Here is a 13060-nt window from a genome sequence, read left to right as displayed (position 1 = left end):
GTTCCTGTTGACTCCAGTTTTGCTAATGCCACACTCAGTTGAGTGCTGCCCTGCCCTGTCACCAGGTTTTCTTATGAAACATTTTCGAATGAATAAGGGCACAGTTCCAAATTCTGTCATCTCCGAACTCTCCGATAACACAAAGAAGTGTAATCTTTTTTGGATGATTGTGCCAGACCCTTGAGTTGGTTAATAACTTCTTACAGGTTATTGCTGACTGAGGCTCCACAAGCTCTTTGCTCTGATGAGGTAAGTAATTGCATTCCACTCAGCACAGCTTCTTTGTGATACCAGGATGAGAGCTTTCGCTATGAGAACAGATTACAGGCTTGCAAAGGCTGAATGGCCTAATCCTTCCTTCTATATTCTCTTCTAAACTGAGGAACAAATCCTTTGTATAAGGCTTAAAAAAAGGTTCAACATCCAAAGGAGAACATGAAAATAGAAAGAAAAACCTGCATTTCTCTAGCACCTTTTGCAACCTCAGGGCATCCCAAATTGCAATACAGCCAATTGGAAATGTCATCCATGTTATAAAACAGGAAATATGTAAGGTCCCATAATAATGGGGAGTCGATGTAGGCCTACAGGCAGCAGGCGATGGGTGAGAGCGGGACTGGGTGTGTACTGAGAGAGGCATTGGCTGAGCTGAGATTTCGGAAGTTTGGAAGGCAGAGTCCAGGCACGAGCAATAACATTGTCAGATAAATGTAGCTGATGATCATTAAGCAGTTTTAGGAGATAGCTTGTTTTCAGGGAAGTGTCCTCAGAATTATCTTTTGTCCTTGGATTTCTATCAGGTTATAAACCTTAACAACTCGAATCTTAAGAATTATGCCTCATTTAGAAGTGATGAACTCACATTTTAGTTTTCATAGATAGCAACACTCAGACTCTGGCCTCTTGTATAAAGAATAACAACACAGAGCTTAATATGTCAGATTCACCTTTGGAACATACTTCTGTAGCTTTATGAAGAAGTCTTCCATGCAGAACTTTATCAAGTTTATCAAATGTCTTTTGCCAGTTCTAGATCTCCAATGTTTGTGAACTGTCCCAGTTATTTAGGGTGTCCTCTCATTATGGATGCTGTGGCTCAGACTTGATACAGCCTTCCTCCAACAAACTGGTCATCACTGATTCCAAAAAGCTGTACGCCTTCCATCTTTTTCTTGCTTGTTGAATACATTAATCGGTTCTTCAATCATTGAAGTCAAAGCTCATCCACAAGCCCCCTACTTCCCACCTGTGGCTTTTCAGATACTCTGTTCCTGTTCTGGGAGTGTTTGCAGGTGACAGTGTCGAGGGAGCTTCACTCTATATCTATAGACATCGAGTAAAATTCCCTCTATACTGTTCCGTATCGAAAACTGCCTGGACTGGGACAGCACGGAGTTAGACACAGCGTAAAGCTTCCTCTACACTGTCCCCACTATTCATTCCCAGGACTGGGACAGCACAGAATTAGACACAGAGTAAAGCTCCCTTTGCACTGTCCCTGTCAAACACTTCCAGGACACGGACAGCACTGAGGTAGATATAGAGTCTACACTCTCTCTACACTGTCCCTATCAAATGCTACCAGGACATTCACAGTCCGGGATTAATTACATAAAAAATGAACAGATATTTGATTTCGGGTCCAGTGACCGTTCTTCAGAATCCTTCAGTTCTGACAGGTGGTCATGAGATGTGAAACTCTGACTTCTCTCTCGCAGATGTTACCAGACCTGCTGAGATTTTCCAACAATTTTTCTTTTGGATTTCCAGCATCTGCAGTTCTTTTGAGATTTTTTTAAACATAAATGTGGTCACTCAGCACTCTCTGTTACTAAGGGACCATGACATGGTAAGTAAATGTGAATGAGTTGAGACCAGAAGCCAGGACAACTGGTTCAGAATTGTTGGGATTTACTGCACTGTTATAAATGTGATAATTATAAATGTTTGAACTTTGGGAATAGTTTGACTAACAAACAATGGAGTGTGTGTGACCTGCTCCTAATCCTGTCCCTGTTCAAACACACTGACCGTGTTTGTGCGTTTCTTAAATAGAGCTGGGAGATCTGCCAGAGTTTGGTTCAACCGAGTAAATCTCCAAGGTAACACTGAGAGGGAAAAACTGCATTTCCCAAAAACAAACAACTAAAGTGATGTGGGACAGCATCAAACTAACAGAAAGGACTTACTTAAACACAAAAGCTAAGATCAGCAAAGATTCTGCTGAATGAAAAAGATACAAAGACCAATAAAGACAAATAAGAGCAACTAAAAGGGATTATGAAGGAAATTTGGTAGGGACGTCAAAATTAATAAGAAATTTTATAGTTACATTAGGGGAAAGTGGGTGATTAGGAACAATGTTCGTCCACTAAAGACTGAAAGTGGGGATATTGCCAATGATAATGGGGAAATTGCAGACATATTGAATAATTACTTTGCCTCAATATTTATAGTAGAGAAGGATGACAGCATGCCTGATGTCTGGGGGAAATTAATCATGGATCAGGAACAGGGCCTGAAAAGAATTAAAGTAGGTAAAAGATCAGGGATGGCACAGTGGTTCAGTGCTCAGCACTGCTGCCTTACAGTATCAGGGACACGGGTTCGATTCAAGCGTCAGGTAACTGACTTTGTGGAGTTTGCACATTCTCCCCGTGTCTGTGTGGGTTTCCTCCCACAATCCAAAGATGTGCAGCTCAGATGAATTGGCCGTGCTAAATTGACTGTAGTGTCAGGGACACAGTCAGTGACTTCCGCCACCCCCACTGCCATGTATGCAATCACTTCTGCCCCCACCAACGCCACTCACCTGCATTCTGCTGACATGCCCCCCACAGATCCCACTGTCACCATCCCCACCCCCCAGAACCCTGAGGGGAACACCACCCCTGTTCATGACTCCACCCCCATTCCCCCCAGCACCACACCCACTCCAGTTACAGGCTCCGCCCCCACTCCCAGCTCCACACCCACACCAGATCCCAGCTCCCAGCCCTGCCGAGTTTTCACCAGACCTCCCCCTCACTGAGGACGAATGATCAATCCTCAGCAAAGGACTCACCTTCACCCCCTCCGTCTACGCATCAATGAATTTAATACACGCTGTGACATCGAACAATTCTTCCGTCACCTCCGCCTCCGAGCTTACTTTCACAATCAGGATTCCCGCCCACCTTCCGAGGACCCCTTCGCCCACCTCCAACACACTGCATCCACCTGGACACCCCGCGCTGGCCTATTACCCGCCTTCGATCTCTTCATTTCCAACTGCTGCTGGGACATTAACCGCCTCAACCTGTCTACCCCCCTCTCCCACTCTAACCTCTCACCCTCACAACGCGCAGCCCTCCAATCCCTCTGCTCCAATCCCAACCTCACCATCAAGCCAGCAGATAGAGGGGTTGCAGTGGTAGTCTGGTGCACTGACCTCTACACCACTGAAGCCAGACGCCAACTCGAGGACACCTCCTCCTATCGCTCCCTGGACCATGACCCCACCCCCCCCATCACCAAACCATCATCTCCCAGATCATACAGAACCTCATCACTGCAGGAGATCTCCCACCCACAGCTTCCAACCTCATAGTCCGGGAACCCCGCACTGCCCGGCTCTGCCACCTTCCCAAGATCCACAAGCCTGACCACCCTGGCCAACCCATTGTCTCAGCATGCTCCTGCCCCACTGAACTCATCTCTACCTACCTCGACACTGCCCTATCCCCCCTAGTCCAGGAACTCCCCATATACGTTCGAGACACCACCCATGCCCTCCACCTCCTCCAAGACTTCCGTTTCCCCGGCCCCCAATGCCTCATCTTCACCATGGATATCCAATCCCTCTACACCTCCATCCGCTATGACCAGGGCCTCCAAGCCCTCCGTTTCTTCCTCTCCCAATGACCCCAACAGTACCCTTCCACCAACACACACATTCATTTGGCCGAACTGATCCTCACCCTTAACAATTTCACCTTCGAATCCTCCCAATTCCTCCAGACCAAAGGGGTAGCCATGGGCACACGTATGGGCCCCAGCTATGCCTGTCTCTTTGTTGACTACATAGAACAGTCCATCTTCCATAGTTACACTGGCACCACTCCCCACCTCTTCCTCCGCTACATTGGCGCCACCTCGTGCTCCCGAGGTGGGGAGCATCAACTTCATCAACACATTCCACCCTGACCTTAGATTTACCTGGACCATCTCTGACACCTCCCTCCCCTTCCTGGACCTCTCCATCACCATTAATGATGACCGATTGACACCAACATTTTTTTACAAACCCACCGACTCCCACAGCTAACTGGATTACACCTCTTCCCACCCTACCTCCTGCAAAAATGCCATCCCGTATTCCCAATTCCTCCGCCTCTGCCGTATCTGCTCCCAGGAGGACCAGTTCCACCACAGAACACACCAGATGGCCTCCTTCTTTAGAGACCGCAATTTCCCTTCCCACGTGGTTAAAGTTGCCCTCCAACGCATCTCGTCCACATCCCACCACCTCTGCCCTCAGACCCCACCCCTCCGACCATAACAAAGACAGAAGCCCCTGGGTCCTCACCTTCCACCCTACCAACCTTTGCATAAACCAAATCATCCTCTAGCATTTCTGCTACCTCCAAACGCACCCCACCACCAGGGATATATTTCCCTCCCCACCCCTTTCTGCCTTCCGCAAAGACCGTTCCCTCCGTGACTACCTGGTCAGGTCCATGCCCCCCTACGACCCACCCTCCCATCCTGGCACCTTCCCCTGCCACCGCAGGAACTGTAAAACCTGCGACCACGCCTCCTCCCTCACCTCTATCCAAGGCCCTAAAGGAGCCTTCCACATCCATCAAAGTTTTACCTGCACATCCATTTATTGTATCCGTTGCTCCCAGTGCGGTCTCCTCTACATTGGGGAGACTGGGCTCCTCCTAGCAGAGCGCTTTAGGGAACATCTCCGGGACACCCGCACCAATCAACCACACTACCCCGTGGCCCAACATTTCAACTCCCCCTCCCACTCTGCCGAGGACATGCAGGTCCTGGGCCTCCTTCCCCGCCGCTCCCTCACCACCTGATGCCTGGAGGAAGAACGCCTCATCTTCTACCTCAGAACACTTCAACCCCAGGGTATCAATGTGGACTTCACCAGTTTCCTCATTTCCCCTTCCCCCACCTCACCCTAGTTCCAACCTTCCAGCTCAGCACTGTCCCCATGACTTGTCCTACCTGCCTATCTTCTTTTCCACCTATCCACTCCACCCTCCTCTCTGACCTATCACCTTCATCCCCATCCCCATCCACCCATTGTACTCTTTGCTACCTTCCCCAACCCTACTCCCTGACCTATCACCTCCTTCATCCCCTCCCCCACTCACCCATTGTGCTCTATGCTGCTTTCTCCCCACCTCCACCCTCCTCTATCTTATCTCTCCACGCTTCAGGCTGTCTGCCTCTATTCCTGATGAAGGGCTTTTGCCCGAAACATTGGTTTTCCTGCTCCTCGGATGCTGCCTGAACTGCTGTGCTTTTCCAGCACCACTCTAATCTAGAATCTGGTTTCCAGCATCTGCAGTCATTGTTTTTACCCTGTTTTTACCTAAATGTAGGCTAGGGGATTGGGTCGGAGTGGATTACTCTTCAGAGGGTTGGTGTGGACTTGTTGGGCTGAAAGGCCCATTTCCATACTGTAGGGAATCTAATCCAATCAGTATTGAGGAAATTAGTAGAATGAAAGAGTGTCAAATCCCCAGGACCTGATGGTTTCCATCAGAGGGTGTTAAAGGAAGGAGGGGAGCACATTTTAGATGTGCTTTTCGAGCTCCCTAGATATAGGAGTCATTCGTCCACGTTGGAAAATTGCATTTCACTCCATTTTTTAAAGAACTTTGAGAGAGGAAAATCAAGGAATTACAGACCAGTTAGCCTAACATTTGTGGTGGGGCAATTGTTGGCGTCTATAATCAAAAATGGGGGTCACCGAATATCTTGAAAGTTTCCAGTTAATGCAGGAGAACCAGCATGGATTCCTGACAGGTAGGTCATGCCTGACAAACCTCGTTGAATTTTTTGAAGAGGTGACTAAAAGTAGTGGAATGCTTATGGATGTTGATTATATGGACTTCCAGAAAGCAGCTGATAAAGTCCCATATAAGAGTTTGCTAACTAAAGTAGCAGCCCATGAATTAAGGACAAGTTACTAACCTGGCAGGGAAATTGATTGGCAGGGACAATGGGCAGGTATTCAAAATGGCAGGATGTGACTGAAATAACTCCACAGAGGCTGGTATCCTGTGATTAAGTCACCCTTTATTTACGCTTTGAAAGTCCTTGACACTAATCCAGCTCCCTCAGAGCCAGCTCTCAGAGTCAGCAGGATGCCTGACACTCCTGTCTATTTTTGTTAGTCAGGGCTCCCTGATTGGACCAGATTAACAGCCCCAATCAGGGAACTCCTATTCATCGAGGTCAGGTTAGTTGACCCTGTTACAATCACAACAGTGACCAGTGGTGTTCCACAAGGATTTGTATTAGGCTGCCAATTATTCACATTATTTTTAATGACTTGGATAATGGCCTCTAAAGTCACATGCTCCAGATTTGTTGAAGAGACAATGTTTGGGTGGGGTCGTAGACAGTATAGATGATCACATAAAATTACACAGGGATATTGATAGATTAGGTGAATGGGAAAAACTGTGGCAGATGGAATTCAATGTGAGCTTGAGGTTATCCATTTTGGACTGAGAAAGGACAGATCAGGGAACTTTCTAGAAGGTATGGAGTTAAAATAAATGGATATCCAAAACCATTTGGGACTTTGTGTGTAGATGTTTAAAATGTCATGACGAGGTACAGAAAATAATACAGAAAGCCAATAGAATGCTGGGATTTCTATTGAGAGGACTGGAGTATAAGGACATAGATGTTACATTACGGTTATACAGAACCCTGGTTAGATCCCACTGGGAGCAGATCTGGCCACCACACGTTAGGGAGGATACATTGGCCTTGGAGGGTGTACTGAAAATGTATTGCTGGAAAAGCGCAGCAGGTCAGGCAGCATCCTGAAGAAGGGCTCATGCCCGAAACGTCGATCCTCCTGCTCCTTGGATGCTGCCTGACCTGCTGCGCTTTTCCAGCAACACATTTTCAGCTCTGATCTCCAGCATCTGCAGTCCTCACTTTCTCCTTGGAGGGTGTACAACATGGGTTTACAAGAATGATCCCTGGGCTTCAGGGGTTAAGGTTCGAGGAGAGTTTATACAAATTAGGCCTGTTTTCTCTCGGTGTAAGGATAATCTGATCCAAGTTGTCAAGATATGAACAGGAAAAGACAGGGAAGGGAAATATAAACTATTTCCCTTGGTTGGGGATTCTAGAACAAGAGGCATGGTCTGAGAATTAGGGCCAGTCTGTTCAGGAGAGATGTTAAGAAGCACTTCTAGACACAGAGTATGTAATTTTGAAATGTTGTTATTTTATTAATTACAAGAACTGAGTATATACAGCACAAAAACAGAGCATTCACCCCAAACACTCAGTGCTGCTGTTTATATTTCAGACAATTCCCACCTTGTTACCATCAACCGTATCTCTGACTCTTCAGAAACCTTCCTATTCTCTTGTACATTTCGATTTCCTTTCCAAACCCTACTCCCCAGACATGCCCCGTGGGGTGTGAGCTCCACATTCTAACCACACTCTGCAGAAAGACTGTCCTCCTGAATTTCCCGTTGGTTTCTTTGTGAAAGTCTTGTACTTGTGTTCTCTTGTTTTCGGTTCTCTAACAAGTGAAAACATTTCCCTGACGCCCAACCTTATCAACCTCATTCATAACTTTCAATCAATCTCTGAAGTGTGTCTTTTCTAAAGATTAAAGTTCCATCGTGCCCAATCTTCTCTGATAACTGCTATCTCTCAAAGGCTGGTTTCTTCCTTGTAAATCCTTTGTTGTATCTTGCCCTCTCGTTATCATAGAGCGCAGAGCTGTGCAGGTGGGGAGGACTAAGCTATCAAGCCAGAGACTCAGGTAATGTTCTGGGGATCAAGGTCCAAATCCTGCTTTGGCAGATGGTTGAATTAGAATTCTGGTTTAACGGTCCGGTGATAATACCGCCAGGCCGTTGCCTGCCCTCTTTCTGCTTTGTGGAGCTGGTCTAGCACGGCCTGGGCGATGGGAACCATCATGGCGGTGGTTGCTGTATTACTGATCCACACCCATGAACCCCATCATTAACCTGGAAAGGAACAGGCCACAATAACACAAACTGCTTCTCAATCAGGGCAGTGATCAGAATGTTCTCATCCTTGTTCACAAATCGCTGCATGGCTTTTGCCCTCCCTCCATCTCTCTTATCTCCTCAAACCCCTATTACCCTCCAGTTACTCCACACTCTCCCCCAGTTCTGGCCCCTTGACCCTCCCTGGTTTCCTTTGCCCCACTATTGGTGGGCGAGCCTACAGCTGCCTGGGTCTCATGTTCTGGAACTCCCTCTGTAACTGCCCCTACACCCCACCCCTCACCACAGTGGACTGCAGTGGTTCCAGAAGGCTGCTCACTGTCCCCCTCCCCAGGGCAGTTAGGGACGGGCAATAAATGCTGGGCCCAGCCAGCGACACCCATATTTGTGTGAGAATGAAGTGGTGTGGCCATTTGTTTTGGAATCTGACTCAAGAAGTTAGGGTCACAACCATCACCAAGAATATGGGTGGTATGGTGGCTCAGTGGCTAGCACTGCTGCCTCACAGCACCAGGTTCGATTCCAGCCTTGAGTGGAGTTTGCACAATCTCCCCATGTCTGCATGGGTTTCCTCCCACAGTCCAAACATGTGCAAGTCAGGTGAATTGGCCATGCTAAATTGCCCATAGTGTTAGGTGCATTAGTCAGAGGGAAATGGGTCTAGGTGGGTTACTCTTCAGAGGGTCAGTGTGGACTGGTTGGACTGAATGGACTGTTTCCACACTGTAGGGAATCTAATCTAATCTAAAACTAAATTGGGTATGGGGATGGAAATCTTGCTGCCACCACTCCTCTCCACACCCATGCGTGCATGTGTGTGCTGTGGTACTCTCTGAGCGTGTGCAAATCTCTGCACAGGTGTTTGTGCGTGCATATGTGCTCACTTATGTATGAGTGTGAACCTGTGTGTACCTCGATTGTAGGACAGTGTGCATGTGAGGGAGAATGTGTGTATACGTGTGTGCATGTATATATATGTGTGTGTGTGTTTGTGTGCAATCCACTGACTGAAACCAGTTGGAATTGGTGACATTAATGAAGGAGTTGAGAGCCTTTTTCCTTGGATGGTGATAGCTAGCATAAGGGGACATAGCTTTACATTGAGGGGTGATAAATATAGGACAGATGTTAGAGGTAGGTTCTTTACTCGGAGAGTAGTAGGGGTGTGGAAAACATTGCCTGCAACAGTGGCTAGAGAAGTGTTTGCTGGGCCGCATGCTGAGATATTTATATCATCGATAGTCACAGGTGAGGTGTCGTAAGACTGGAAGTTGTCTGACATGATGCCAATATTTAAGAAAGGTGGAAAGGACAAGCCAGGGAATTATAGATCGGTGAGCCGGACATCGGTGGTGGGCAAGTTGTTGGAGGAATCCTGAGGGACAGGATGTACATGTATTTGGAAAGGAAAGGACTGATTAGGGATAGTCAACATGGCTTTGTGCGTGGGAAATCATGTCTCACAAACTTGATTGAGTTTTTTGATGAAGTAGGAAAGAGGATTGATGAGGGCAGAGCGGTAGATGTGATCTATATGAACTTCAGTAAGGCGTTCGACAAGGTTCCCCATGGGAGACTGATTAGCAAGGTTAGATCTCATGGAATACAGGGAGAACTTGCCATTTGGATACAGAACTGGCTCAAAGGTAGAAGACAGAGGGTGGTGGTGGAGGGTTGTTTTTCAGACTGGAGGCCTGTGACCAGTGGAGTGCCACAAGGATCGGTGCTGGGTCCACTACTTTTCATCATTTATATAAATATTTTGGATGTGAGTATAAGAGGTATAGTTAGTAAGTTTGCAGATGACATCAAAATTGGAGGTGTAGTGGACTGTAAAGGTTACCTCAGGTTACAATGGGATCTTGATCAGATGGGCCAATGGGCTGAGGAGTGGCAGATGGAGTTTAATTTAAATAAATGCAAGGTGCTCAATGGTAAGGTCCTAGGAAGTGTTGCTGAACAAAGAGACCTTGGGGTGCAGGTTCATAGCTTCTTGAAAGTGGAGTCGCAGGTAGATAGGATAGTGAAGAAGGCATTTGGTATGCTTTCCTTGGGAGGTCAAGTTGTGACTGTATAAGACATTGGTTAGGCCACTGTTGGAATATTGTGTGCAATTCTGGTCTCCTTCCTATCGGAAGAATGTTGTGAAACTTGAAAGGGTTCAGAAGAGATTTACAAGGATGTTGCCAGAGTTAGAGGATTTGAGCTACAGGGAGAGGTTGAATTGACTGGGGTTGTTTTCCCTGAAGTGTTGGAGGCTGAGGGGTGCCCCTGTAGAAGATTGTAAAATCATGAGGGGCATGGATAGGATAAATAGATAGTCTTTTCCCTGGGGTGGGGGAGCCCAGAACTAGAGGGCATAGGTTTAGGGTGAGAGGGAAAGATACAAAAGAGACCTAAGGGGCAACTTTTTCATGCAGAGGGTGGTACGTGTATGGAATGAGCTGCTAGAGGATGTGGTGGAGGCTGGTACAATTACAGCATTTAAGAGGCATTTGGGTGGGTATATGAGTAGGAAGGGTTTGGAGGGATATGGGCTGGGTGCTGGCAGGTGGGACTAGATTGGGTTGGAATATCTGGTCGGCATGGGCGAGTTGGACCGAAGGGTCTGTGAGTAGTAGACCCGCCAACTTTCAGGGTATTTAAATGATCATTGGATAAATATACGGATGAAAATGGCATACTGTAGGTTAGATGGGCTTCAGATAGGTTCCACAGGTCAGCGCAACATCGAGGGCCGAAAGGCCTGTACTGCGCTGTATTGTTCTATGTTCTATAGCTTGTCTGGTGTCAGACTCTGTGTTGTGGAATTGCTAATTGATTGTGTGTTAGGCAGTGAAACAGAGCAACATTATATGGATGAGTTAAACATTCACCACAAGGACAGTTATATGTGGAAAGCTATAACTTAAGAACATGAGACTATAACTCAATTACTTTAGCACCGAGCACAAAGGGGAAATATTTCCAGATGAATTATTGTCAGAGAATAGAGGTGTAGAAACATAGAAAATAGGAAGAGGCCATTCAACCCCTCGAGCCTGCCCTGCCTTTCAATATGATCATGGCTGATCATTGAACTCCATACTCTAATGCTGCCCTGTCCCCACGGATCCCTTGTTCCCTTTAGCCAAGAGCTATATCTACCTCCTTGAAACCGCAATGATTTGACCTCAGCCACTTTCTGTGGCAGTGAATTCCACAGGCTTCTGGGTGAAGACATGTCTCCTCATCTCCGTGTGAAACGGTTTACCCAGTGTCCTGAGACGATGATACCTGGTTCTGGACCCTCCATTATTGGGATCATTGTGCATTTACCCTGTAAGGCCCTGTTTGAATTTTACAGGTTTCTATCCAATTCCCCCCACCCCTCTCAATCTTCTAAACTCTGGTGAATACAACTCGAACTGACCCAATCTGTCCCATGTCAGTCTTGTCTTGTCACAAATCTTCACTGCACTTCCTCTCTCGCAAGAACATCCTTCCTCAGACGTAGAATATTCTAGATGTGGTTTCACAAATGCCCTGTGTAATTGCAACAAGACATTTTTGTTCCTATACGCGAATCCTCTCATTATGAAAGCCAATATGTAGTTTGTCTCTTTCCTGCCCACGGTACCTGTATGTTTTTAGTGACTGGTGCACAAGAACTCCCAGGGCTCTTTGCACATTCCCCTCTTTCAACTTGCAGCCATTCAAACAATAATCTGCTGCCTTATTTTTGCTACCAAAGTAGATAACCTCATATTTATCCACATTATAGTACATCTTCTATGCATTTGCTGGCTCACTCAGCCTGTCCAAATCATGCTGCAACATCTCTGCATCTTCCTCACAACACATTCTTTCACCCAGCTTTGTGTCATTTGCACATTTTGAGATGTTTCATTCTAGTTTCCTCATCTAAATCAGTAACATATACTGTGAGCAGTTGGGGTCCCAGGACTGATTTTTTTGTTTAGATTAGATTACTTGCAGTGTGGAAACAGGCCCTTTGGCCCAACAAGTTCACACCGACCCGCCAAAGCGCAACCCACCCAGACCCATTCCCCTACATTTACCCCTTCACCTAACACTACGGGCAATTTAGCACGGCCAATTCACCGAACCAGAGGACACAGCTTAAAAATACGGGGTAGACCATTTAGGACAGAGATGAGGAGAAACTTCTTCACCCAGAGAGTGGTGGCTGTGTGGAATGCTCTGCCCCAGAAGGCAGTGGAGGCCCAGTCTCTGGATTCATTTAAGAAAGAGTTGGATAGAGCTCTCAAGGATAGTGGAATCAAGGGTTATGGAGATAAGACAGGAAGAGGATACTGATTAAGGATAACCAGCCATCATCATATTGAATGGCGGTGCAGGTTCAAAGGGCAGAATGGCCTACTCCTGCACCTATTGTCTAACATGCACATTTTTGGACTGTGGGAGGAAACCGGAGGAAACCCACGCAGACACGGGGAGAATGTGCAAACTCCACACAGACAGTCGTCTGAGTCGGGAAATGAACCCGGGTCTCTGGCGCTGTGAGGCAACAGTGCTAACCACTGTGCCACCGTGCCACCGGTGATCTCTATGGTATCCCACTAGTGGCTGCAAGCCTTTCAGAAAAAGCCCTATTTATTCCTACTCATTGTTTATTTTCCGCTGACCAGTTTTCTATTCATGTCAATACACTACACCCAATCCCATTCACTTTAATTTTACACATTAATCACTTACATGGGACTTTGTTGAAAGCCTTATAAAAGTCAAAATAAACCACATCGCTGGTTCCCCATGATCAACTCTTCCAATTACATCCTCAAAGGATTCCAGGAAGTTTG

This window comes from Hemiscyllium ocellatum, chromosome 31 (assembly GCF_020745735.1).
Source record: "Hemiscyllium ocellatum isolate sHemOce1 chromosome 31, sHemOce1.pat.X.cur, whole genome shotgun sequence".
Lineage (NCBI taxonomy): Eukaryota > Metazoa > Chordata > Chondrichthyes > Orectolobiformes > Hemiscylliidae > Hemiscyllium > Hemiscyllium ocellatum.
Note: the sequence above shows the minus strand (reverse complement) of the source record.